This window comes from Eucyclogobius newberryi, unplaced genomic scaffold (assembly GCF_026437365.1).
Source record: "Eucyclogobius newberryi isolate DKJ021-1_F unplaced genomic scaffold, fEucNew1.0.hap1 SCAF_7, whole genome shotgun sequence".
In the NCBI taxonomy this organism is placed as follows: Eukaryota; Metazoa; Chordata; class Actinopteri; order Gobiiformes; family Gobiidae; genus Eucyclogobius; species Eucyclogobius newberryi.
Window position 1 is genome coordinate 19,879,745 of NW_027316389.1, and position 24,788 is coordinate 19,904,532.

At 40.5% G+C, this 24,788-nt stretch overlaps 1 protein-coding gene across 1 annotated transcript in view; it reads right to left on the minus strand.

Annotated features, from left to right (window-relative positions):
* The window catches only part of plxnb2b (plexin b2b), a 253,304-nt gene that overhangs the window by 194,806 nt on the left and 33,710 nt on the right, over positions 1–24,788 (minus strand). Inside the window, exon 2 of the mRNA XM_072435874.1 lies at positions 3,588–3,656. The gene's annotated coding sequence lies outside the window, so the exon portion shown is untranslated. The remainder of the gene's footprint in view (positions 1–3,587; positions 3,657–24,788) is intronic.

Here is a 24,788-nt window from a genome sequence, read left to right on the forward strand (position 1 = left end):
TTAGTTATTTTTGTCATGTAAAAATTATTTAATTTTTTAACCAATTTTAGAACAAAAGCAAAAATAGACAACAATTTGTATGCATTTTTTTTTTTTTATAATTATTTAATATTTTTTTTTTTTAACCTTAGACTGCTCAAATGTAACGCAAAAAAAAAGGGAATTTTTTAACAAGTGCAAATAAAAAGCAAACTAGGGCTGTCAACGAATGCTTATTTTACTAATCAATAAGTTATTCTTTTGAGATTTTTACAAAATTTGACCCATGAAGTTAAAATAAAGCCAATTGAGGTCATTTTGATGGAATTTATTCACAAAATTGTATCGACAAAAACACCAAATGTACATGTTTCTTGCCTTGATCAATCCACAAAACTTCAGTTAGGGTTTACAGTTTATTCAATAACTAAACCCGCAATTAATCGATTAACTTGCCTCACACAACTAACAATCAGGGCATTAAAATAAAGTTTGAGGAATTTCTGTGCCTAAATAATAATACAGTGCAGTTTTCTTTGCCCTGCGTTGAGAAAGAAATGACCCAAACTACACATTTCAAACTGAAAGCACAACCGCAGAAATGCTGACGGTATTTTGAGTCGCCAGAGCAACTATAAGTGTGAGTGTGTGTGTGTGTGTGTGTGTGTGTGTGTGTGTGTGTGTTTGTGTGTGGTTGTTATTGTGCAATCTTTGGGGGGATTTCATCTGGACTAAGCTGGTCATCCAATCCTTAAAACCCTGCCCAGAAATCCCCCCGTATGAGAGTCACCATATATATTTACAACACACCGTCTCACACTGATACACTTTGAGCAAATTCAATGTGTTTCCCGGGAATAAAATCACACAAACCTGTTGAATATTTCACATGTAGTAAAAAAAAAACAGTAGAAAAAGCTTCAGTTGTAGTCATCTGGACTCAGTTAGAAAAAATAGACGTTTCGACTCTCATCCAAGAGTCATTGTCAATAAAAGAATTTAGATCGAGAACTCCGATATTAATACTGTTCTGTGGTAAGACCCGCCCATTGGGAGGAGCCTTCCTGAAGTAGAAAGAGTTGTTTGTTTCAACAGAAACTCCCCCCTTGTATCTACCGAGCTAGCCTATTCAGAATCTTAATGGGCTATTAGAATCCTCTTTGTCTTTGTGGGACCCTGGCTCAACCACCCTGAGTACCTGATTAGCATCTAAATGTCCTGGTCCTGGTCCTCTACCTTTCCAGGGGTTCAGTATACCATTATAGATAACAGGAAGATTGAATCTTAGCCCTCCATTTCTGTTTAAAGAAGGTCTTTCTTTTTTAACAAAAATAGCTTCCTTGACTCCTCTTTCAAACCATCTTTTCTCCCTGCTTAAAACCTTCACATCACCGTCTTCAAACGAGTGATTAGAGGCTTCAAGATGGAGATGCACGGCGCTCTGTGGTCCTGAACTAGTATTTCTTCTGTGCTGTTAAAGCCTCTTGTGTAGAGGCTGTTTAGTCTCACCTATGTACCGTTCTTTACAGCTTTCTTCACTGCATTGGATCGAATAAACTACATTGCTCTGTTTTTGAGTCGGCAACTTGTCCTTAGGATGAACACATAAAAAAAACACTTGATTTGATGCCAGGGCGGTCGTATCGTTTACTAAAAATGTCTAGATGCGATGCACGATTTATCGCCGTAACATTAATACTGTATTTTCCGGAGTATGTCGCACCCGAGTATAAGTCACACCAGCAAAAAATGCATAATAGAGTAGAAAAACAACATATATAAGTCGCACTGGAGGATGAAATGGGGTTGCAAGTGTGAAAATAACAAATAGGTAAGGTGCTCCGGAGTAAAAGTATAAGTATAGGCATAAATATAAGTATTAGTCGCACCCCGACCAAAACTAGGAAAAAAGGTGCGACTTATAGTCCGGAAAATACGGTATTACGTCATTTATAAAAAGCTGAAAATATATGACGAAATTAAAAAAAAATGCTGTGTATTTTTATTTATTTTTTCCTTCAAATATTACACAACTACAAATATAAATTCAACATTGTACAAGATGCAAGGATTCTCAACAGTTTTCCAATCCTTAAAGTCTTCCTTGCTAAACGACAAACTGGCGCCGCAATCTCTCAAATCTGCCCCAAAATGTGGTTTTCTAGTGACATATTTCCTACTTTTGGCACATTTTTTAAGTTGTCTAACATCTAACATCGAGTTTCTGCGGCGTCACCGGTTTAACGACAAAACATTGTAGAAAGCTTCAGAAACGTGTCGTCTCTGGAAAATACCTGTAGGTTTAGCTTTGCGTACAAAAATGGAAATTATTCAGAATTGTACACGGCAAAAATAAAAAGGGGAATAAAAGAAAAACACAACCACATCTGAAAAAGCTGTTCTCCAATTGCAAACTGGCAACGCAATCCCCCAAATCCCCCTTTTATAACGTAATAAGATGCATTTTCAGTTTGTTTTTTTCACTTTTGAAAAAATAAACTACAAATCTTAAAGCTGACATTATTCACAGACCAGTCAATATTGCATCATTCATTTCCCCCATGCCCAAAAAACAGGGACAAATAGATTCAAGCAGCTTAAAAATAAGTTCCTAAGAGAGGAGCCACTTAAAAGAAAAACATTCTGAACCCAAGAATGTACTGAATTTTCAATTTCAGACTGTTTGGGAAGGAAAAATAAGCAAATGAATGCAAGACGTGAAGCTGGGGCTGTGCAATCGATCAAAATTTAAATGAGATGCAGTGAATTCAAATTGTAAATGAACAGATTAACAAACCTCTAACCAAGAGCCAATAAGAGAAAACACATGTTGTTTTTGAGTCGAGTTCAGACGCTGGTGTTAAAAGACAATTACCGTATTTTCCGGAGTATAAGTTGCACCAGAGTATATTGTAAGGCGCACCAGCCCAAAAAAAAAGCATAATAGAGAAGAAAAAACATTGTGCTAGAGTATAAGTCAATTTTTTTTGTGTCTGGTATGTTAACGTAACATATTAACAGTTATTCAGATAACTATAGCATAAAGAACATGCTAACAAGTTTACCAAAGCATCAGTATTACCCCAAATCACTAAATCCATTGAATTCTTCTTCCTCTGTGTCACTTCTAAACAACTCCACAAACTCCAGAGATAGAGGAAGTGCAGATTCTTCTTCTGTGTCGCTTAGAGACTAGAGCGCCCTCTTGTGGTTGTCATGTGAAAATAACAAATAATATCATATAAATCGCTCTGAGTCTAAGTCGCACCCCGGCCAAAACAATGAAAGAATATGCGACTAATAGTCCGGAAAATACGGTATTTAACGCCTGCTCAGAAAATTAATACTGATTGACATTTTATTTTTTTGTGTGTGTAAGACATAAACCATGAACAAATTAAATCAAATCATGATTTGTCCTTTTGTCCTGTCGTTTAGCCCAAACTCGTGTTCAGATTTAACAAACGCTGCTGAAGAAACGCATTCAAAAGCCACACAATCCCACACTTTAGCACAAGCAAAAAACAACCATCTGGAAATAAGCAATCGTCGTTCAACAAGTGACAAAAAGCTTGGAGAATAAAAAGGATTTTAAAAGCGAGTCTTACCTCAATGATGTGTTTGTGATCTCAGTTTCCACTTTAAGGCACCATCCATTAGTCAGAGCGGGATGTCGCCTAAAACAGAGGAATAAACAGTATTTTAACGACACTGTACGATCACAAAAACACACGTTGCACCGTCACTAAGGATAATGGAAAGTTTGGATTGATAATTTGTCAAAATGCATCTTTTCAAGGATTTTGAGAGCAATCACACATCTGTAATGAAAGAATATATGTAAAAAGATATATAACGTTTCTCAAACGGTGGTACATGTACTGCTGCTGGTACACGAACACTAATTCTGTTCTAGTCATTTTTAGTAGATTAATGTCACAGTTTTGCTCCTCCTTAAGTCATTTCTTAATCAAAATTACTGTGGCAATGGCGTATTCCCTATTTAGACCTGCAATAATCCTGTTATAGACCTGATTTAGATCTGATGGTGCTCGGAACGCCAAATCAAAGTTCTTCACACAACAGGGGAAAATGCATTAAGATCACAAAACAGTTTAAGACATATAATAGAAGTTTACAATAGAAGAGTGCAAATACAATCATTTCAGTCATATCCACAGCTTAACAAACTGTTTTATCTTAGATTTGAACATTGTCAGAGTAGAACCTGTCTCACATCTTCAGGAAGAATGTTCCAGATTTTTTGCTGCATAAAACTGAAATGCAGATTCCCCATGTTTAGTCCTGACTCTGGCACCAGCAGGAGGCCGGTCCATGTTTAGTCCTGACTCTGGCACCAGCAGGAGGCCGGTCCATGTTTAGTCCTGACTCTGGCACCAGCAGGAGGCCGGTCCATGTTTAGTCCTGACTCTGGGCACCAGCAGGAGGCCGGTCCATGTTTAGTCCTGACTCTGGGCACCAGCAGGAGGCCGGTCCATGTTTAGTCCTGACTCTGGCACCAGCAGGAGGCCGGTCCATGTTTAGTCCTGACTCTGGCACCAGCAGGAGGCTGAGAACCAGGGGAATTTCTTGGAGTCCCCACATGATTGAAAATGGATACAACTGTCTTAAACAAGGCTCGATCCTTCAGACACAGTGGTAAATGATAAAAGTCATTTCAAAATAAAACCAAACATTAGACATGAGGCTATATAATGGAAGCCTATTTTTTTTATGTTTTTCAGGGTTGTGAATGCCACTGGTTGTTATTGTTGCTTTTGAAAGAGTGTAAAAAACATTCATTTCAGTTTGGTGTGTGATGACGAATGCTTTTACTGAAAAAGAAAGTCATGAAAAAATAAATCCTATAAAAAAACGACAAACAAAAATGGAAACACAACACAAAATCAGGATTAGATATTGACTGACAATGACATGAGTCCAAACCAAAGCAAAAAAACACATACATAATGGCACGCCCACATTCCGACTGTTGCAGAAACTCACCAATATTCTTATCACAACCATTGCAAACAGCGTTATCCTCGTTCTATTCAATTACAAGTTCCACTTCCTGTTTTGGTCTGGCTCACGCTCGGTCGGCTGCTCCGCTCGTCAAGGACCTCATTAGAACCATGTAACAAACTCGCCTTATTGTGATTCATATTTGTTGTCCTATTGCTCAAAGTTTAAATCACGGAAAACCGTTCTTTTTGACTTTTTATCCGTTTGCGTTGTGATCTTTTTTGTACAAATTATGCTCTACAAATAAACCCAATTAAACACAAGCTAGTGCAGCGCTGCCATGACTGCTCAGAAAGCCTCTATAGTCACACATCCCCATAAATCTGAACTAATACATCCGGATTGACATTCAGAATGCCGTAAACCATATTCCTTTCCTTTCCCGAGCGCAGAAGTCGCCTTAAGCTACTGACCAGGAGGGGCATTGACGAACCCAATCAAATTCGATCTCTAATGAGTCGGGGCGAGAGAATAATAATAACCTGTGAGACAGAAACGACGTGGTAGTTTTTTGGCGTGTGTTTTTTCCCCTTCTCCTTTCCCGTCTGAGGGTTCACCAAAGGGTCACGGGAGCGGGAAGACGGATGGCACTCGCTCCAATGTAATCTCGGAACGCTCCTTCGATGACAGTGAGGAGAATTATCGCGCGCCGCATGTGCAAATCCAACAGTCTGTTTCGCCGCCGTGTCACCAAAATAGCATCATTACACTACTCAGAGCTAAGAGCGGCGGGGACGAGAGATTTGTGCGCGCGGGAGGGAAGAGCTGTATGTATTCTGATGGATTTCCGAGGCGAGCGGAATAACGTATTCTCGGCGACGGCATCGCTTCAGCTTGTGTTTGGGAGCGGATTTATGCTATCGAAATATACAAATGTTGAGCAGGTACGAGCGCGCTAACGTCTTGTAGAGATGGTCGCAGTTCTGTAACGCTTGTCTAGCTTTTTTACTCGCTCTTATTATCAAAAACAACTTTAAAACGTAGTACATTTTATACAGATACTTAAACACATGGACAACACACACAAGTGCATTAGCGGGGCACGCAAAAATAATTACCGTAGCAATGAAATAAAATACAAATTAAATGTAAAAATAAATTAATAATAAAAAATACAATACAATAAAATTAAATTATACTGAAATAAAATGTCAGCAGTTCACAAAAATACATTTAGTAACAAGTAAGTTTGTTACGCTATGAGACGTGGCTAAAGCTAAAGTAAACAAAACAAAATTCTCGATTTATCCTCAATTTGTCTGCATTCATTTAACTTCTCTGCATTTCTATGTCATATTTTCACTACTCCGTATGTAATGTATTGGCTTTGGATGATATTAAATGCATTATGAACAGTAAATATAATCTAATATTTTCGGTTTGGACGCGAGTGCCGTGCTGATGCTAACGTGCGCTAGCTTTGTTTTGCTAAGTCTGTCGGCTGAACAAATACAGTCATAGTCACTGGAAATACGGCGGTTTGTCACCAGATCAAGTTAATGTATTGAGGAATTATGTAAATACATTTGTTATCTATATTCATATCGGCTTTTTGCCAGTTTGATCTCACAAAGTCAGCGGCAGTAACAAAAACACACAAATGTGCTTTATCAAGTGCTAGCTTTAGTTCTGATGAGCAGAATTATGAAACCAGACATGGAGAGCAGATTCAAACTACACAAAGTACAAATAAACTGTGTAAAAAGTACTGCAATATTGTGTATTGAGTGTCAAGAATGTGCTGAAATGTGTCTGCAAATGTCTTGGTTGAGGTTCAAGTGTCGCACGAAAGCTGAATGGACCATAAAACAACGCACAAAAGGGTAGAAATATCACTTTAATATTCTCTTTTGAGATTACACTAGATGTTTCTGTCTCTTTTGGAGGTAATTGCAGACGATATACTCTAATTTGGTACATCTCCAAAACAAGAACTGCAATATTATCAATGTTTTTATGTCTGTATTCCACCTCTATTATTAAACCATTATTACCAAATTGTAAACATCAATTTAAATATAGTAGTAAAGCGTTTTGTATTGTAGAACATTGAGTACCGTATTTTCCGGACTATAAGTTGCACCAGAGTATGAGTCGCATTTTTTGGGGAAATGTATCACTAAATCACTAAATTAATTCTTCTTCCTCTGTGTCACTTCTAAACAACTGAGCCAACTCTGGAGGTAGAGGAAGTGCAGATTCTTCTTCTGCGTCGCTTAGAGCCTAGAGCGCCCTCTTGTGGTTGCCAGTGTGAAAATAACTAAATAACTAATACCACATATAAGTCGCTCTGGAGTATAAGTCGCACCCAGGGTCAAAACTATGAAAAAAGGTGCGGCTTATAGTCCGAAAAATATGGTAAGTATCAGTTTTTTATATCATTTTTGTTCTTCTTTTTTTAAGTTTTACAAATATATTGTACATCAAAAATTACACAATGAAACAAAACAGGACCAGAGAGAGAAAGGAGGACAAAAATCCAAATAAGCAGACATCCAATTAATGAGAAGAGAAAAGAAAAATCAAGGCACAAATAAACCTAAACCAAACGTCCCACTTTGTCCAAATTTGTCCATTTTCAGATAAATGTGATTTTTTTTTAACATTTTACGTGTGTCAAAAATAATGTTATAATGTCCAGTCCTTGATTTTCAGTGCAGTTTGTGTCATATTTTTTTTGTGATTGCCTTTTTCACCGTTGCTAGGAGTATGTTGCCAAGTATCTGTTCATTGTGTCCATGGCAGTAGTTCTGAGGCCCACGTACATAATGTCAAATACTGTGTGCATGGCTTTATTGACCTTTATTGGCTTTATTCTCCTGGCGGCCATTTCCTTGTGAATAATGGGCATTTTCACACGTGTTACGAAAAAAAAACTCAACATATTTTTCCTGCAGAACTCGCTCTGATTTTGTAGTCGTTTTTGAATATGTATGCACTTTGCCGATCAGGATTCAGTTTGGAATGAGTCGATATCACACTTGTGCATATTGTGCAACCAGAGAGCCTCAGAAGTTCAGACTTGTTCAAAAGCAAACGCTGAATACGTCGGTCCATCACTGCCAAAAAGAACAAAACAGCCCACTCACCCACTCGCGTCCATGTGACTTACACCAAACAACAGATGCTCCATTTATGTATTCGCTTAGTTTGATTTGGAAAGAAAGATAGCAGTTTTCAGTTTTTCGAGTGAATGCATCGTGCAGTGGGATCATATCATTTGGAATTTTAATGTGTTCCAGTTTTTTCAGGTGAACTGGGCTCGGGTTTGAACATATTGTGGATAGTGTTTAGTGCAAATTATATATGTTTTTAGACCAATATCTAAACTTCTAGGACTAAACCAGGTTAAATGTATGTGTTAACATGATCTTAACATGGAATAAAACTCAACTAAAACAGGACTAAACCTCATTTTATATTATTTGTCAATCGCTTTGAAAGCCGCTAAAGGGACATTACTTAGTAGTTTCAGCGCAAAACACAGTAAATCATTATTTAAAAGCTGACTTTTTTGTTGCAAATGAGTAAATATAGTTAATCGGTACCAATTTATAATAACTACACTTTAATTTGTCTTAACAAAGCATGAGCAAAGCCTTAATTAATAAGGAACAAATTATTTATTAAGCTTGATTAAGGCTAAGAAACTACTTAATTAACGTTAGGAAAAGGTTAGAGTAGTAGTTAAATAGTTACTAAGCCTGAATCCTTCTTAATAAACTATTTGTTCACTGGGAATTAAGCCTTTGTTCATGATTTACTAAGGCAGGAATAAGTGCAGTTATTATAAATTGTTAGCGTTTATAGATCGTATCATAAAAGCAGTACTTTGTGACAAAAACAGATAGTACTTAGTGTCTGAATCCAAATGTTAAATATTGCATTGATTGAAAGCTGTTTTATGAGAACTAGGGAAGAGTTTGTTGGATTTTTAAACGCGCTCCCACAACAAAATCACGTACGTCAGCATTAAAATATTCCTTAAATGTACGAGTATCGAGTACAATCACTTTCCCGTCATTTCATACTTTTTTTCTTCCTTGACAGACTCTGACCTGCGCGGCTTTAAACAGGGCTAATGTATTTTTGATGGTGTTCACCTAGCGGCTGGCATTTAACAGTAAAACGCCTCTTACGCCGTGAGTCAGTGGAGACGGCAGTAATTGATATGGATTTTAATTTGTGGGAACCATCCTCTCAACATGCATTAGGCCGGTCTATGGGAGCTGTCAGTGCCCTTTTCCACGGCAATCGCAGGCTTTTAGGTCCAGCGCCGATATTATTATTCATTTTCCACTCCAAATGTGAATTTTATATACGCCAGCTGGTCCAACAGGTCAACTGTGGATTCAATCACTCAGAGCAGCGAGGGACAGTGAGCTGGAAGAGCAAACAGGAGCTGGAGTATTACACTCTTTGACTCACAGAAAAGTACTTCTACAACACCTACAGCAACTTCAACAACTACCACAACTACAAGTACTTCTACAACTACTGCAACTATAACTACTTCTACAACTACTACAACACCTACAGCGACTTCTACAACTACCACAACTACAAGTACTTCTACAACTACTGCAACTATAACTACTTCTACAACTACTACAACACCTACAGCGACTTCTACAACTACTACAACTACAAGTACTTCTACAACTACTACAACTATAACTACTTCTACAACTACTACAACACCTACAGCAACTTCAACAACTACCACAACTACAAGTACTTCTACAACTACAACACCAACAGCTACTTCTACAACTACTACAACTACAAATACTTCTATAATTACAACACCTACAGTGACTTCTACAACTACTACAACTACAACTACTTCTACAACTACTACAACTACTTCTACAACTACAACTACTACAGCCACAACTACTTCTACAACTACTACAACTACTTCTACAAGTACTTCTACAACTACAACACCTACAACTACTTCTACAAGTACTTCTACAACTACAACACCTACAACTACTTCTACAACTACTACAACTACAACTACTTCTACAACTACTACAACTACTTCTACAACTACTACAACACCCACAACTACTTCCACAACTACTACAACTACTTCTACAACTACTACAACTACTTCTACAACTACTACAACACCCACAACTACTTCCACAACTACTACAACTTCTTCTTTTACTACTACTACTACTACTACTACTACTACTACTACTACTACTACTACTACTACTACTACTACTACTAAAACACCAACGACTAATTTTCTTCTACTACTACAAATACTACTACTTCTACAACTACTTCTACAACTACTACAACTACAACTACTTCTACAACTACTACAACTACTTCTACAACTACTACAACACCCACAACTACTTCCACAACTACTACAACTACTTCTACAACTACTACAACTACTTCTACAACTACTACAACACCCACAACTACTTCCACAACTACTACAACTTCTTCTTTTACTACTACTACTACTACTACTACTACTACTACTACTACTACTACTACTACTACTACTACTACTACTAAAACACCAACGACTAATTTTCTTCTACTACTACAAATACTACTACTTCTACAACTACTTCTACAACTACTACTACTACTTCTACTACAACTATAACAACTACCAAACTACAACTATTACTTTTTCTACTGCTACTACAACTACTATCGTTACATAGCCTTTAAGAACACATCTTTAGAATTCAAAGTTAAATATTGCATATTTTAAATGGTTAAAAGTCCTTAAAATGGCGCCTGTGGAGAAAAGTTAAATCAGGAACAAAGATCGATCGACATAGTTTGTTTCATGGTCGATGCCAGGATAGTTTTTTTTCTTTTTTAATCCAGAACAGCCAATAATTTGGGGTCAATTTAGCACCAATTCAATGTTTTTTTTTCATATGATACAAGGATCTATAATGACTACAAGTTCAACTACTGTCCTAACTGTGCACTGCTCAATATAATCAAAGAAGCTACCTGGACCCCCGGGGGCTTACACAGACAACCAATAACGGAGCAGTGTAATCACATTTATGCAGCGCTCTCTTCACACTCGAGTGTTCAAATAAAGCGTTATGTCTTTCCTTTAAGTAGTCACTCAGCTCAAACTGAATTCCGGTCTCTGCTGGAGATTTAAAGATTCAACGCTGAAATGTGCAAATATCGTGGATTGGCGAATTCACGTTAACACAAACAAAACACCTTTTCTTCCCGTGCGTTTCATTGCACACGCCTCGACAGGAGAACACTGTAGAAACGGCAGATGATTCAGAAAAGAGAATGAGTTCGATGAGGAGCCACTCGTCCGGAAAACCCTTTAGACACTCAACAATTTACCCACCTCGTTCGGCCAAACAGAGAAGATTGGTCACGCCGCCAAACGCTAGATTTTAAACCAATTGTTAGTTCCAAATTTCAGAGGAATACTTTTTGTTTGGCCAAATATAATCAGAAAAAGTTGAGGTTTTGCGGCATTTCACGAGATTTAACCGTACCGATGCCTAGAATAATACACTACGTCTTGCTATATTGGGATTTTTGTGCCAATCTCCGACCAAAAGTCTTTTTGAATCACTTCATGTCGTAATCATGCTTAGTAGCTTCGTCCTGAACGTCCAGCACCACTTTCACGTGTCACAAATCCGCTTTATGTCAAGAAGAACCGCTGTTCACTGGCAAGGACCACAACACCTACGATGCAAAGTGTTTATTGGCGTACGAGAAACATGAATAACACAAAAGTACAGAAATGGATGCCGTTTTTGGGCTTCTATAGGCTCCCGGGCCTCGATACACCCATCTGGGAAATGAATTTGAATGATTACAATGGTTAAAAGAAGGTGGGAGGGAGAAGCACAAAGTCATGAACACCGTGTGTGTGATCTGGATGTTTAAATAGTGTAGCCGCAGGAAGGGGCGTGAAAGGGGTGTCGCCCTGCTCCCGAACTTAAGATAACAGACTTATCTTCATTTAATGCGTCAAATCTTTCAAACTTAATGTTTGCGGAAACGTTTAGCAAAAACTCTCGACGTATCGACTAATTTTTACACATTTTTATGTTTTTGTTGCAAATCGGATCACAATCGCGCACAAACTCTTCCAGGCTTATGTTTCTCCACGTGTTTATAAAAGATTCTTGCTCTAAACTAACCCAATCGCAATCATGTTTCTCTGCCTTTACGCAAACGTGTTTTCTCCACATTTCTGTCCGATTTGTAAAGGCAAAAGGAAGGAGCCCACTTGTCACCCTTGTGTCATCTCAGCGTTGCTACGGTTTTGTCACGCCGTCGCCGCAAGCGGGAAAAAAAAACACATTTGACGGATCCCTTTTTCTTTTTTTCGATTTCGCTAACCCATCTATTCTTCGCTAACCCATCTATTCTTCGGAAGCCCGCGAGTCCGAGGCTCTTTACGCTCTCGCGCTCTCGTCCCCGGGCTTTCTGTCAGGGCCCTTCCCCCAGAGACACGCCCCGGTTGTGATGTACCAGGAATAATAATAAAACCGATAGACGCCGCTTCTCTGTGTGTGGGCGCGGCGTTAGCACGAGTGAGGAGCTGTCGCGCGTTTTGTTAGCGTCGACACTTTTGCGCAGGCCAGGCGTTGGGAGAGAGAGAGATTGCCTGTCAAATGCGCGGAGATAGTCGTCAGGGCGCCGACGGCTGGAGACGGGAGAACGCGCCCCGAAAAGATGTGCCTGGCGCGGCTGCAAGTGTATTGGTTGCGGGTAGGAATCGGGAGGAAAAATATTGAATTAACGGTATTTTTTTGGTCTGTTTTGATGTGAAAATAAGAACGGCAGCTGCAAACATGACACTGGGAAGACAAACAAAAGCACCCGGCTCATATTGCCTGGCGTTTGTCCCACTTTTTCCAGTGTAAGAAAGTAGCCGTGTCCATTTTGTACATTTTGGTCAGTTGGTTAATGGCCTGTATTTTTGATTAAATTCAGAACGTATGCGTTCAGTTTTGCCGCTCCATAGACCTGACTCAGCGGTGTGAATTCAATGTACGTTTAATTGTTTTGAAATACCTTTTGAACGCCTCAGCCCAGTGTTTCTCAAACTGTGGTACACTTGGCATTTGGAGATTTTGAGGGAAATCTATTCATAATCTTTACCTAGGACTATAATTTTCATCGTTTAGTCTCACGTTAGACCTGGTTTAGTCTAAGTTTAGCTCCAATTTAGGCCTGATATAGTCTGAGTTTGGATCTAGTGGTACTTGGAAATGCCAGATTCAATTCAATTTATTTTTGTAACGCCTAAAATCACAACTGCAGCTGACTCGAAGGGCGACAGTGAAAAACAGATTCAACAATGTCCCAGCATCCCCTGTCCTCATACCCTCCTTCTCGGCAAGAAAAACACTACAAAACCCTTTGGAGAAAAGTAGAAACCTTTGGCAGAAGTGCACAGTGAAGGAGATCTGACTCTCACAGACGGATGGACGGGCGGACAAAGTGCTGTTTGGTATAAAAGTTTAAGAACCACTGCCCAAGATATCTATTGATGTTTTCCAACTAAGTGAAATTGGATCAGTCTTCAATTTTTAACATAAAATACAACATGTTTGCCAGGAGAAGGCGCATTTGCCCTCTGCTTCTGAATAACATTGTAACAGATAAATGATCAATTATCATCAAACGGGTCGGTAATATGAACACAAAGGAGCCTTTCCCAATTAGCTAACGATCTCACAAAGAGTCATCAGCGCTCCAAGTTTCCTCCAACATGAACGATTGATTTAAAACTCAACTCCAGCTTTAGGTTTTGGACAAAAACGACAGTAAACAAGCTCAAAACGTACATTTGTTGTCGTTCATTCAATTGCAGTTGTATAAGCAAACCAAAATGGTATCGAGTCCCAAAGGATCTGGGATTAGAGCCATGCTTCCACTGGACTGTGTCATTAAAAGATTATTGCTGTAATGCTAATCGGCCACACACTTACTTCCTATTACAGCAAAGGCCAAACAGGAGTTAAACACATGCAGGCGATTTTGGCTAAACCAGCTCTAATAACAGAACAAGATGCTGGACATACCATAAAACAAGATGGCAGCTATATTACCGTGGTAATCGCAAATCGACTTCTGTAGGCTGGGGTTTTTTTTCACTGTTAAAAGGTTGCAACAAAGTCATTGCAGGACAAGAACGCATCGCAACGTTAAATCGCTTGTTTTAAAAGTTTTTTGCCAGCAGGGCTCACCAAGACCGTTGTTCTACCTCATTCATATTCTCTCTTCTACCCAGAATACATTATTTAACCGAGGCTATAAGTCATTCTTCTGTTCTGGATTTGCATGAGGCCTGGAGTAGCGTAAGACGGATTTGGAGGATGGACAAAGAAAGGAGAAATAATAAATCAAGTGGACGGGAAATACTTAAAGACATCACTGCGTTTCTGTTGCCACAAAGAGCTTCAATCACTCATTTTAACTTTAATTTTGGTGACTTTAGAATACATTAAACCCCCTAAATTCATGCATAATTCTGGCTTGTTGAGCTATTTAGACATGCAAGCCTTGCATGGTCAAGTTGGACGCCTTAAAACAAACATATGCATAATTTAAAGTGGGTTATTATGCTTTCCCTTTGGCTTTTAATGATGCTTTTGGTCACTCTGTGATTAGCATTTCACATTCCCCACACACTTTACAAACCACATCTCAGTTATTTCAAGCAATGATGTAGTGTTGGCGACATGAACCATGAAAAAAATGCATACAAAAGAAAGTTAATGAAGCCGGCGTTCGCTGTGAGTACATTTTGACCGCAGACCGAGTCGCGGTCGATACGGTTTACGGACTTAAAAACTGCAGAATTCGTCTGGATTTTTACCTGTGACGCAACAACAGTTTTTGAGCGCTGAGTGAAGTTGCAGTGAACATGCTTTGGTGATTCGGTGCAACATACAACAATGAACAGTAATAAAAGCAATTTACATCAAATGAAATAAGGCATGCATTAAAGAAAAACTATTGAAATGTACTATAAGATAAAATAGGCTTACTAGGTACACACAATTTACAGTTACATTTACAGATGTAGAGCAGAAAGTGAACAGTGCAGTGAGTGATTATTATGGTTAAAGTGACATTGTTTAAGAAGTGTTCATGAGGGAAAGGGAAAGAAACTGTTCTTGTGGTGGGAGGTTCTGTTATCCGAATTGCTCGTTCCAGAGTCCTGGAGACGTACAGGATTCACGAAAACAACTCCTGGTAGGTTTTTAGAACGGTTAAAAGCTCCGTGCAGCCCGGTGGTCGAGTGGTTAAGGCACAGCACATGTACACCAGGCTCAAAGTGTCGTGAGGTTGAATCTCGATTACGAAAATTACTGTATGATGTCCTCCCTTCTCTCTCATCCCAATTTCCTCTACTGTCTAATAAAGCCTACGGGCCAAAAACATCTTTAAAAACAAAAGAATGGTTAAAAGCTCCAAAAAGTCATCAATATTTGTACTTTGAAGTCTGTTGTCAGTGCCAGAACAAAACCAGTACAAATGGAAATGATTCAGAAATACTATAAGTTATGGTCGAATTCCATGAGAACCAACAGAATTAATTGCAAATATACATAAATCATCCAAGCATCTTACTTTACCTCGATTACGGCGATGAAAACAACTTGTGTATGTAAAATGTAGTGGTTTTCTAACGTGAGCGATCGATTCCAGAAACCGACTAAAACATAAAATCGTAATACATACCCACATTTTTTTTTGTATTTTAATATTATACAGGAAATTGGTCGACTTATGCTCATTGCACGTCTTTCACACCCCCTGAACCCCCTTTTGCAGACCTTTCCCCCCTCGGTTTTAGTCTTATCTTTTCCCCAGATTCCCCTCAGCCCCATCCGTCTGAACTCTGTCCGTCGCCACCGCTGACCCCATAACGTTCAAAGTAAGAGGATTTCCACTGTCGACGGTGTCAAACAAAACCTCGCCCGGCCCCGCGAAGGATAAAGAGCTTACAAATTAAATAGACGACTGCTCGGAAAAGTATTTTATGTGACGTTTTTAAGCGTTTCCTTGATTTATGCTCCCTGCTTGAGGATGTCAATGCGGCGGCCATCTTGCTATTCCAAAGCCAGTTTGTCCCTGTCACCGCAGAAGATCATTTATTTATTCATGAAGGAGGAGAGTATTATAGCCGGAATGCAAAATCCCTGGATAAATGGACGGGCTACAGAGATAGATGTGAAATTGCAGCCCATTTTAAAAAGAAGGCTGTGGTTTTGTTGTTTTCTGAAACGATTCAGAATATTAGACATCGGCGGGGTAAACGTTGGGCCGAGATCACTGTCAGTAGTTTAGTCGGTGGTGCCTCAAAACGAGAAGGTGCCGAGTTCAGTCAGTCTAAGTTTACCGTGGTTTATTTTTATGTTATCATTGCTTTATGGGGCACCACATCGCCAAAGCATTTCCTCTGAAAGATGAGGAATATTTTTTTCTATGGAGACAATAAAGTCTACCTTAACCTTATCCTTTTCCAACATAGATTTTACCGTATTTTCCGGGACTATAAGTCGCACCTTTTTTCACAGTTTTGGCTTGGGTGCAACTTATACTTTATATTTATACTTATACTTATACTCCGGAGCAACTTATATGTGATATTATTTGTTATTTTCACACTTGCAACCGCATTTCATACTCCAGTGCGACTTATGTATGTTTTTATCATCTCTATTATGCATTTTTTGGCTGGTGCGACTTAGTGTCCGGGAAATACGGTATTTATTTTGTTTATTTTTTTTACTTGAAGGCATAATGGACGATTTTTTTTGCCCAAATCTGAGTCTTATTTCCTCGTGGCGTGGACTGCCGATTAGTCCTGCCACGTATCAATCATAAAATGCACCTACCGCTCACCTGCAGCCGTGTGCGGCTCGTCCCCAGGAGAGCAGCACGTTTCCGCGTGTCTAAGTGCATGGATCTATCATAATATAGTTCCCTCAGTGTACGGGACAAAAAAGACTGTTCGAACTGTCTCTGAAGAGACGGAAATCTAAGGGAGACGAGAGATGCGATGCACGTGTGTGTTGTATCAGTCCGCACGGGGGGAGTGCGCACTTCTGAGTTCTCAAATCGCCGAAAAATCTTCCATAAAGCCTTAAGCCATTTTTTTTTTATTGAACTACAACTGCAAATATTGGGGCACCATCAATCTCTCCATGGAATATATTTCTTCTCCAATCTCAGGCCATTGGTTCTGACTCCGAGTTGAATTCCCTGATTGCGTTGGGGTCGTTCTGTGTGGCGTTTGCATGTTCTCCCCGTGTCTGCATCAGGCGTTTTGAGTTAACCCTATATTCTGGAGATAGGACACCCCTGTAAATGAGATTCTGAACGGCAAAGAGACTTAAATAAAGGTGACATGAGCATACCCAACGAAATAATACTAAAATCATTTTTAAAAAGACTATGTACTTGTCATTTTGATTAAATGAAACCTCCAGGAAGGACTAGGAGTAGCTTAAACAAAAGGGTCCGCCTGGTTGTCTCATGAATCATTATTTAGTTACATTTTTGTATTTATTTTTTTGACCCGAAGGCTTTATTAGACAAGAAAGTTGCAGCGTGACATGGGGAGAAAGAAGAGAGACAATCGGCAAAGAGTCGAGCCCGAGAAGCCTCGAGCTTCTGACAAGTGCGGTAAATGCATGTTCAAGGCATTTTCAGCAATACCCAAAATTGAATAAATGCACTATCTGTAAGTTTAAGTCCTTACTGCGGAACATTCTAGAGAAAAAGTTGCACCGTTAAAGTGCACCTTTAAACTTCCTCCAGAATATATCGAGCCTCCTTGATAATGAATTGTTAGTAAGCAAAACCATTTACTAAACTATAAATGGTTGTTACTTCCAAACTGGACGAAATGGACAAAGTTACAAACACAGTATAATTCTTGCGGAGATCGACAACATTTATTCAGTCCTGACAAACGAGCAAGCATCACATGCCCGCAACACAAAGAGGCTGAACGCATGACCTGCTCGGAGATGGCCTCTCATCCTAAACGCGTTTGCCGCCATTCCGTTGTTGTTGTTGTTGTTTCCCGATAAAGCAATTTAATGAAAAGCCTTAAAAACCGCCGCGGTAATCCCCGACAAGCTCCAATCCCCCGTTTGTGATGTTGAGCATGGCGTTGTAGACACATCCGGACGGCATACCGAGACGCACACATCGCCCGACGTCCATTAAGCCCTGCAAGGTCAACGCCCTTCAAGAGCAAGAGTACGTTTCGCCGCGCAGTGCCGATGTAACCCACGTCCCATAGGAAGAGGATGTCGAGAGCTTTTACCTGGGCGTTTATGCCAAATCAACTTCACGTTAAAATTCCGAAGGTCTAATTTCATAAACCGGCCACATAATTGTAACTGTTTAGACAATCGTCACGCCAAAATCTTGATTAGTGTCTGATTTCTGGGCCTTGACGTGGTTAAAAAAGTGGTTGCGGTGGCACTGATGAAGTGGTAAAAACAAATACCGTATTCTCCAGACTATAAATCGCACCTTTTTTCATAGCTTAGGCCGGGGTGCAACTTATACTTAAATTTAAACTTATACTCGGGAGAAACTTATATGTGATATTATTTGTTATTTTCACACTTGCAACCGCATTTCATATTCCAGTGCAACTTATATGTGTTTTTTTCTTCTCTATTATGCATTTTTTGGCTGGTGCGACTTATAGTCTGGAAAATACGGTACAAATGGTGATGTTGATGGTAATTGAAATAAAGAGAAGGGACAAAATAATAACTACACTTGGAGTTCGCTTCATTCTTCAGAACAGTATTCATCCAGTCATTATTTCATTTACTCAATAATCAAACACCCAGCACCAAGCTCGTTTGTCACCATTTTGTCCGTGTCTTGCCTCCTTCGGTTAAAATGCTTAATGTTCACCGAGTAAAAACCAGTACAAAACCAGTTAAGATTTATATGTTTAAAATGTCTAAAAAATTATAAAAATATTATCCCAGAATAGTTCATTTTTTTAGGTTTATAATTTCACTTCCTGTTTGTAACTGATGGCATCCACTAGGAAATTACACAGCAAACATTGAGAATAAACTGATGGCACAATTTAGTTTATTTGACGAATGAAAATATATGAGAGTGACTTTATTTTGTTGGATTATATTGTGTAGATGTGTGTAATTTATGCATAAACCTTGTCTGGAATGAGTCGTACCTAGTGTGATGTCACTTCCTGTAATTTTCTACAGATTTTTCAACTTTTCTCCAAAAATACACCGAATAAAGTCACAATTGGACAATCGTACAAATCTGTTATAGGCCCTTTAAGCACATGTTTTTGTCCCAGCTACATCAATTATCATTAGAGAGGCCATAAACCTTACACCTAAGGCCTAACTCCTAACCCTGGGCTACAAACGGCCATACTGCAGAGCTAACAACAAGAAAACAAACTTCAGTGACGATAACTCTGTGAGACAAACCTGGACAGATCAGCAGCTAACGGGTAAAAACACAGGTCAGGTCTCAGTAGAGCGTGATAAAGTATTAACATGACAGAGTGAAGCTGCTGTGAGCTCTGACTGTGTCAACGCTACTGCGACTGAACTGCAACAGGTCCACGCTACTGCGACTGAACAACTGCAACAGGTCTACGCTACTGCGACTGAACTGCAACAGGTCCACGCTACTGCGACTGAACTGCAACAGGTCCACGCTACTGCGACTGAACTGCAACAGGTCCACGCTACTGCGACTGAACTGCAACAGGTCCACGCTACTGCGACTGAACTGTAACAGGTCCACGCTACTGCGACTGAACTGCAACAGGTCCACGCTACTGCGACTGAACTGTAACAGGTCCACGCTACTGCGACTGAACTGCAACAGGTCCACGTTACTGCGACTGAACTGCAACAGGTCCACGCTACTGCGACTGAACTGCAACAGGTCCACGCTACTGCGACTGAACTGCAACAGGTCCACATTACTGCGACTGAACAACTGCAACAGGTCCACGTTACTGCGACTGAACTGCAACAGGTCCACGCTACTGCGACTGAACTGCAACAGGTCCACGCTACTGCGACTGAACTGCAACAGGTCCACGCTACTGCGACTGAACTGCAACAGGTCCACATTACTGCGACTGAACAACTGCAACAGGTCCACGTTACTGCGACTGAACTGCAACAGGTCCACGCTACTGCGACTGAACTGCAACAGGTCCACGCTACTGCGACTGAACTGTAACAGGTCCACGCTACTGCGACTGAACTGCAACAGGTCCACGTTACTGCGACTGAACAACTGCAACAGGTCCACGTTACTGCGACTGAACTGCAACAGGTCCACGCTACTGCGACTGAACTGCAACAGGTCCACGTTACTGCGACTGAACAACTGCAACAGGTCCACGTTACTGCGACTGAACTGCAACAGGTCCACGCTACTGCGACTGAACTGCAACAGGTCCACATTACTGCAACTGAACAACTGCAACAGGTCCACGCTACTGCGACTGAACAACTGCAACAGGTCCACGCTACTGCGACTGAACTGCAACAGGTCCACGTTACTGCGACTGAACTGCAACAGGTCCACGTTACTGCGACTGAACTGCAACAGGTCCACGCTACTGCGACTGAACAACTGCAACAGGTCCACGCTACTGCGACTGAACTGCAACAGGTCCACATTACTGCAACTGAACAACTGCAACAGGTCCACATTACTGCGACTGAACTGCAACAGGTCCACGTTACTGCGACTGAACTGCAACAGGTCCACGCTACTGCGACTGAACAACTGCAACAGGTCCACGCTACTGCGACTGAATTGCAACAGGTCCACGTTACTGCGACTGAACTGCAACAGGTCCACGCTACTGCGACTGAACTGCAACAGGTCCACGTTACTGCGACTGAACTGCAACAGGTCCACGTTACTGCGACTGAACTGCAACAGGTCCACGCTACTGCGACTGAACTGCAACAGGTCCACGCTACTGCGACTGAACTGCAACAGGTCCACGTTACTGCGACTGAACTGCAACAGGTCCACGTTACTGCGACTGAACTGCAACAGGTCCACGTTACTGCGACTGAACAACTGCAACAGGTCCACGCTACTGCGACTGAATTGCAACAGGTCCACGTTACTGCGACTGAACTGCAACAGGTCCACGCTACTGCGACTGAACAACTGCAACAGGTCCACGCTACTGCGACTGAACTGCAACAGGTCCACGTTACTGCGACTGAACTGCAACAGGTCCACGCTACTGCGACTGAACAACTGCAACAGGTCCACGCTACTGCGACTGAATTGCAACAGGTCCACGTTACTGCGACTGAACTGCAACAGGTCCACGCTACTGCGACTGAACAACTGCAACAGGTCCACGCTACTGCGACTGAACTGCAACAGGTCCACGTTACTGCGACTGAACTGCAACAGGTCCACGCTACTGCGACTGAACAACTGCAACAGGTCCACGCTACTGCGACTGAATTGCAACAGGTCCACGTTACTGCGACTGAACTGCAACAGGTCCACGCTACTGCGACTGAACAACTGCAACAGGTCCACGCTACTGCGACTGAACTGCAACAGGTCCACGCTACTGCGACTGAACTGCAACAGGTCCACGTTACTGCGACTGAAGAACTGCAACAGGTCCACGTTACTGCGACTGAAGAACTGCAACAGGTGAGTATCTGTGTGTATCTGTGAGTGTCCGTGTGTCCGTGTGTATCTGTGTGTATCTGTGTGTGTCTGTATGTATCTGTGTGTGTATCTGTGTGTATCTGTGTGTATGTGCGTGTGTCCGTGTGTATCTGTGTGTATCTGTGTGTGTCTGTATGTATCTGTGTGTGTATCTGTGTGTATCTGTGTGTATGTGCGTGTGTCCGTGTGTATCTGTGTGTATCTGTGTGTGTCTGTATGTATCTGGGAGTATCTGTGTGTATCTGTGAGTGTCCGTGTGTCCGTGTGTATCTGTGTGTATCTGTGTGTGTCATGTGTTTGTCTTGATTGTGATGTTGCTGTACTGCTGTGGCCCCTTCTGCAAACAAATGTACCTTTGGGCACTAATAAAGAAACCTTGACCCTTGACCCCGTGCCTCAATCGCTTCAGTGTAGTAGTAGTAGCAGTAGCAGTAGTAGTAGCAGTAGCAGTAACAGTAGTAGTATAAGCAGTAGTAGCAGGAGTACTGCGACAGACTTTAGACTCTCTTTGTGTTTTGTTCTGTGTTGTAAATTAAGTAAAAATTACAAATGAAAAAATATTAAAAGAAATAAGAAAAAAAAAGAATTAAAATGCAATTAAATGAATAAATAAATACAGTAGTAGTAGTAGTAGTAGTAGTAGTAGTAGTAATAGCAGTGGTTTGACAGTTGGCATAACTTGGATCAGTGTAAGTGGTATACAGTGAGGAAGTACTACTAGTAGTAATATTAGTAACAGGGGTAGTAAAAGTAGCAGTAGCAGCAGAGGTTGCAGTAGTAGTTAGTAGTGGAATAGGCAAATAGTCTCTTGACACTGAGCCCTTTTAATCAAACACACACGAGCGATGTTAGCTACGTGACCTTTGGACGGATGTAGTTTCCAGTAAATTAACTTTCCCGTGAACGCTACGACGATTCCAACAATTTAATCTCTTCAAAGAGGGGGAAAAAAAGAGAAAAAAGGAAAGAAAAAAAGATGGAGAAATAATTGTGGTGATTCGTTTAAATTATGGCCAATCGGTTTTGTGGACCTAATGACCAGTTGGAGGGGCTTTATCAGAGAGAGACGGATCTGAACGTTCGGCAGTAAATGGCCCCAACAATTCCTCATCCACACACACAATACTTACACCACAGGTTTCTGACCAATTAGGGCCGCGAGGGACATTGTGTAGGTCCTGGTGTAGTTTTACTTGTCATGTTGTTTAATGATCTAATCCCACAGAAACCAGGTCCTGGGCTCAATTCTCTGCTTGACCGTAGAAGGGCTTTTTGTGTGTGGTTTGCACGTTCTCTCTGTGCACGATCCCAAATCGTCAGGTTAATCCTCCAGCTACTCCTGGTCAAGAAGCTTTGCAAATGTTCATACACAATGAAACAAAACATCAACCCAACCTTTTAAATAAATATGTAAGTATGTTCTTTTGTTTAGCCAAAGTTTAGATTTATGTTTAGCTTTAGACCTAGTTTGTGCCTGGTAGAGTTAATTTTAGAACATTATTGGTGGTTTATAGTCCAAAAAGTTATATTTAAAAAAAAATATATGTGCCAGCCTAACTAATAAAAAAGATATTTAAAGAAATTACAATAGTACATTTAAGTTGGATGCCATATACATATACATAAGTCGACAATGGATAATAACCAACGCTATCATGACTAAATCATTATATTTGACTTGTTTACTTCACAGATAAGTAAGGATTTTAATTGTTCTATAAAATCACTACATAAATACAGTTAGTGTTGCCACGATAGTAAAATGTCGATTTCAAAACAGAGGAATACATATACATATATATTACTTTCTTTTACAACATCTGATAAAGCTCAAGCTCATTCTAAAACTGTTCATGAAAGGCCAGTGTTTTTGTTTTGTATCAATACTTCAAATACTCTGGTTTAATATCCAACTTTAATACTTTTAAACAAACCTACACAAAGTATAATCCCTTCCAAGCGTTACATGTTTTGATTAAAAGAGAAAATGAAAGCTCTGGATGATTTTAAAGTGTCGTCTTTCTTTCTTCACCATGAGACTGAGGTTGCGCCAAACGTGTCTGACGGAAAGAGAAACTGCAGGAACAAAGTCGGTATCCGTGCGCCTTTGATCAGGAGAAACGCCGGATTAAGGAAGATTCCTCTCGACTTCACTCGTAATCCCCCTCTCTCACGCCACCCTCTGAGGTACCAGTCGGGCGAAACGTTCCCCGAAGACCACCACGGAGTCAAACGGATTCCACAAACGCCATCTTCAACTGGATAAATATGATCGAAAGCATTAACGCCTGGACCAATTACGAGACAAAGCTATCGAAAGGTGGTTTTTGCTTTGACTAAAATAAATTAACCGTGATTAAAGTAGTTCTTGCACATACAGGGAACCTGAAGAAAGTGACTAAATCTGTGTTATAAATCAGTTCTAAACCATGAAGGACTAAACGAACCACAGACATAAGTTCTAAGACAGACGTAAACAACTTCTAAAACAGGACAAAACGAGTATGAACCTTAGACGAACCCAGTTATGGACAGAATCAGAATGTATTTGTCATTTCCTAGTAACAAAAAACGCAAAAACAAAATGTTGTACCCAGGTCCAGGCTGTTAGCGGCATAAAAAACTGATATTTTAAGGATTTAACCAGGCTTTTTCCATGTTTAAATAGGGCCAAGCCTGCTAAAACCAGGGATAAGATCTACAGTCAACTCGTTTTAAACATTATGACTTAATTTAGCATTGAACTAACTTAGACATACAAAAGAAGAGCCCACATTTTGAGAAACACCAGTCATTATACCGGCCCCCAAAGATCTTCCCGTTGGCCCTCTCCGTGTCAAATTGCCTCGGTGTCTTAGGTCCGCGGCACTGCTCGGCGTCGCTTTCTCTTCGGAAAAAAAAACGGGAAAAAGTCGAGGCATTTATCACGGACCCGCTCCGGCTGCTGCTGCACCGTGATGGATGCGTCTGCACTCAACCGAGCAGGTCAACCGCTCCGTCGGGTTAAGGCGGAGATTCAGGGACGGCGGCGGCGGGAA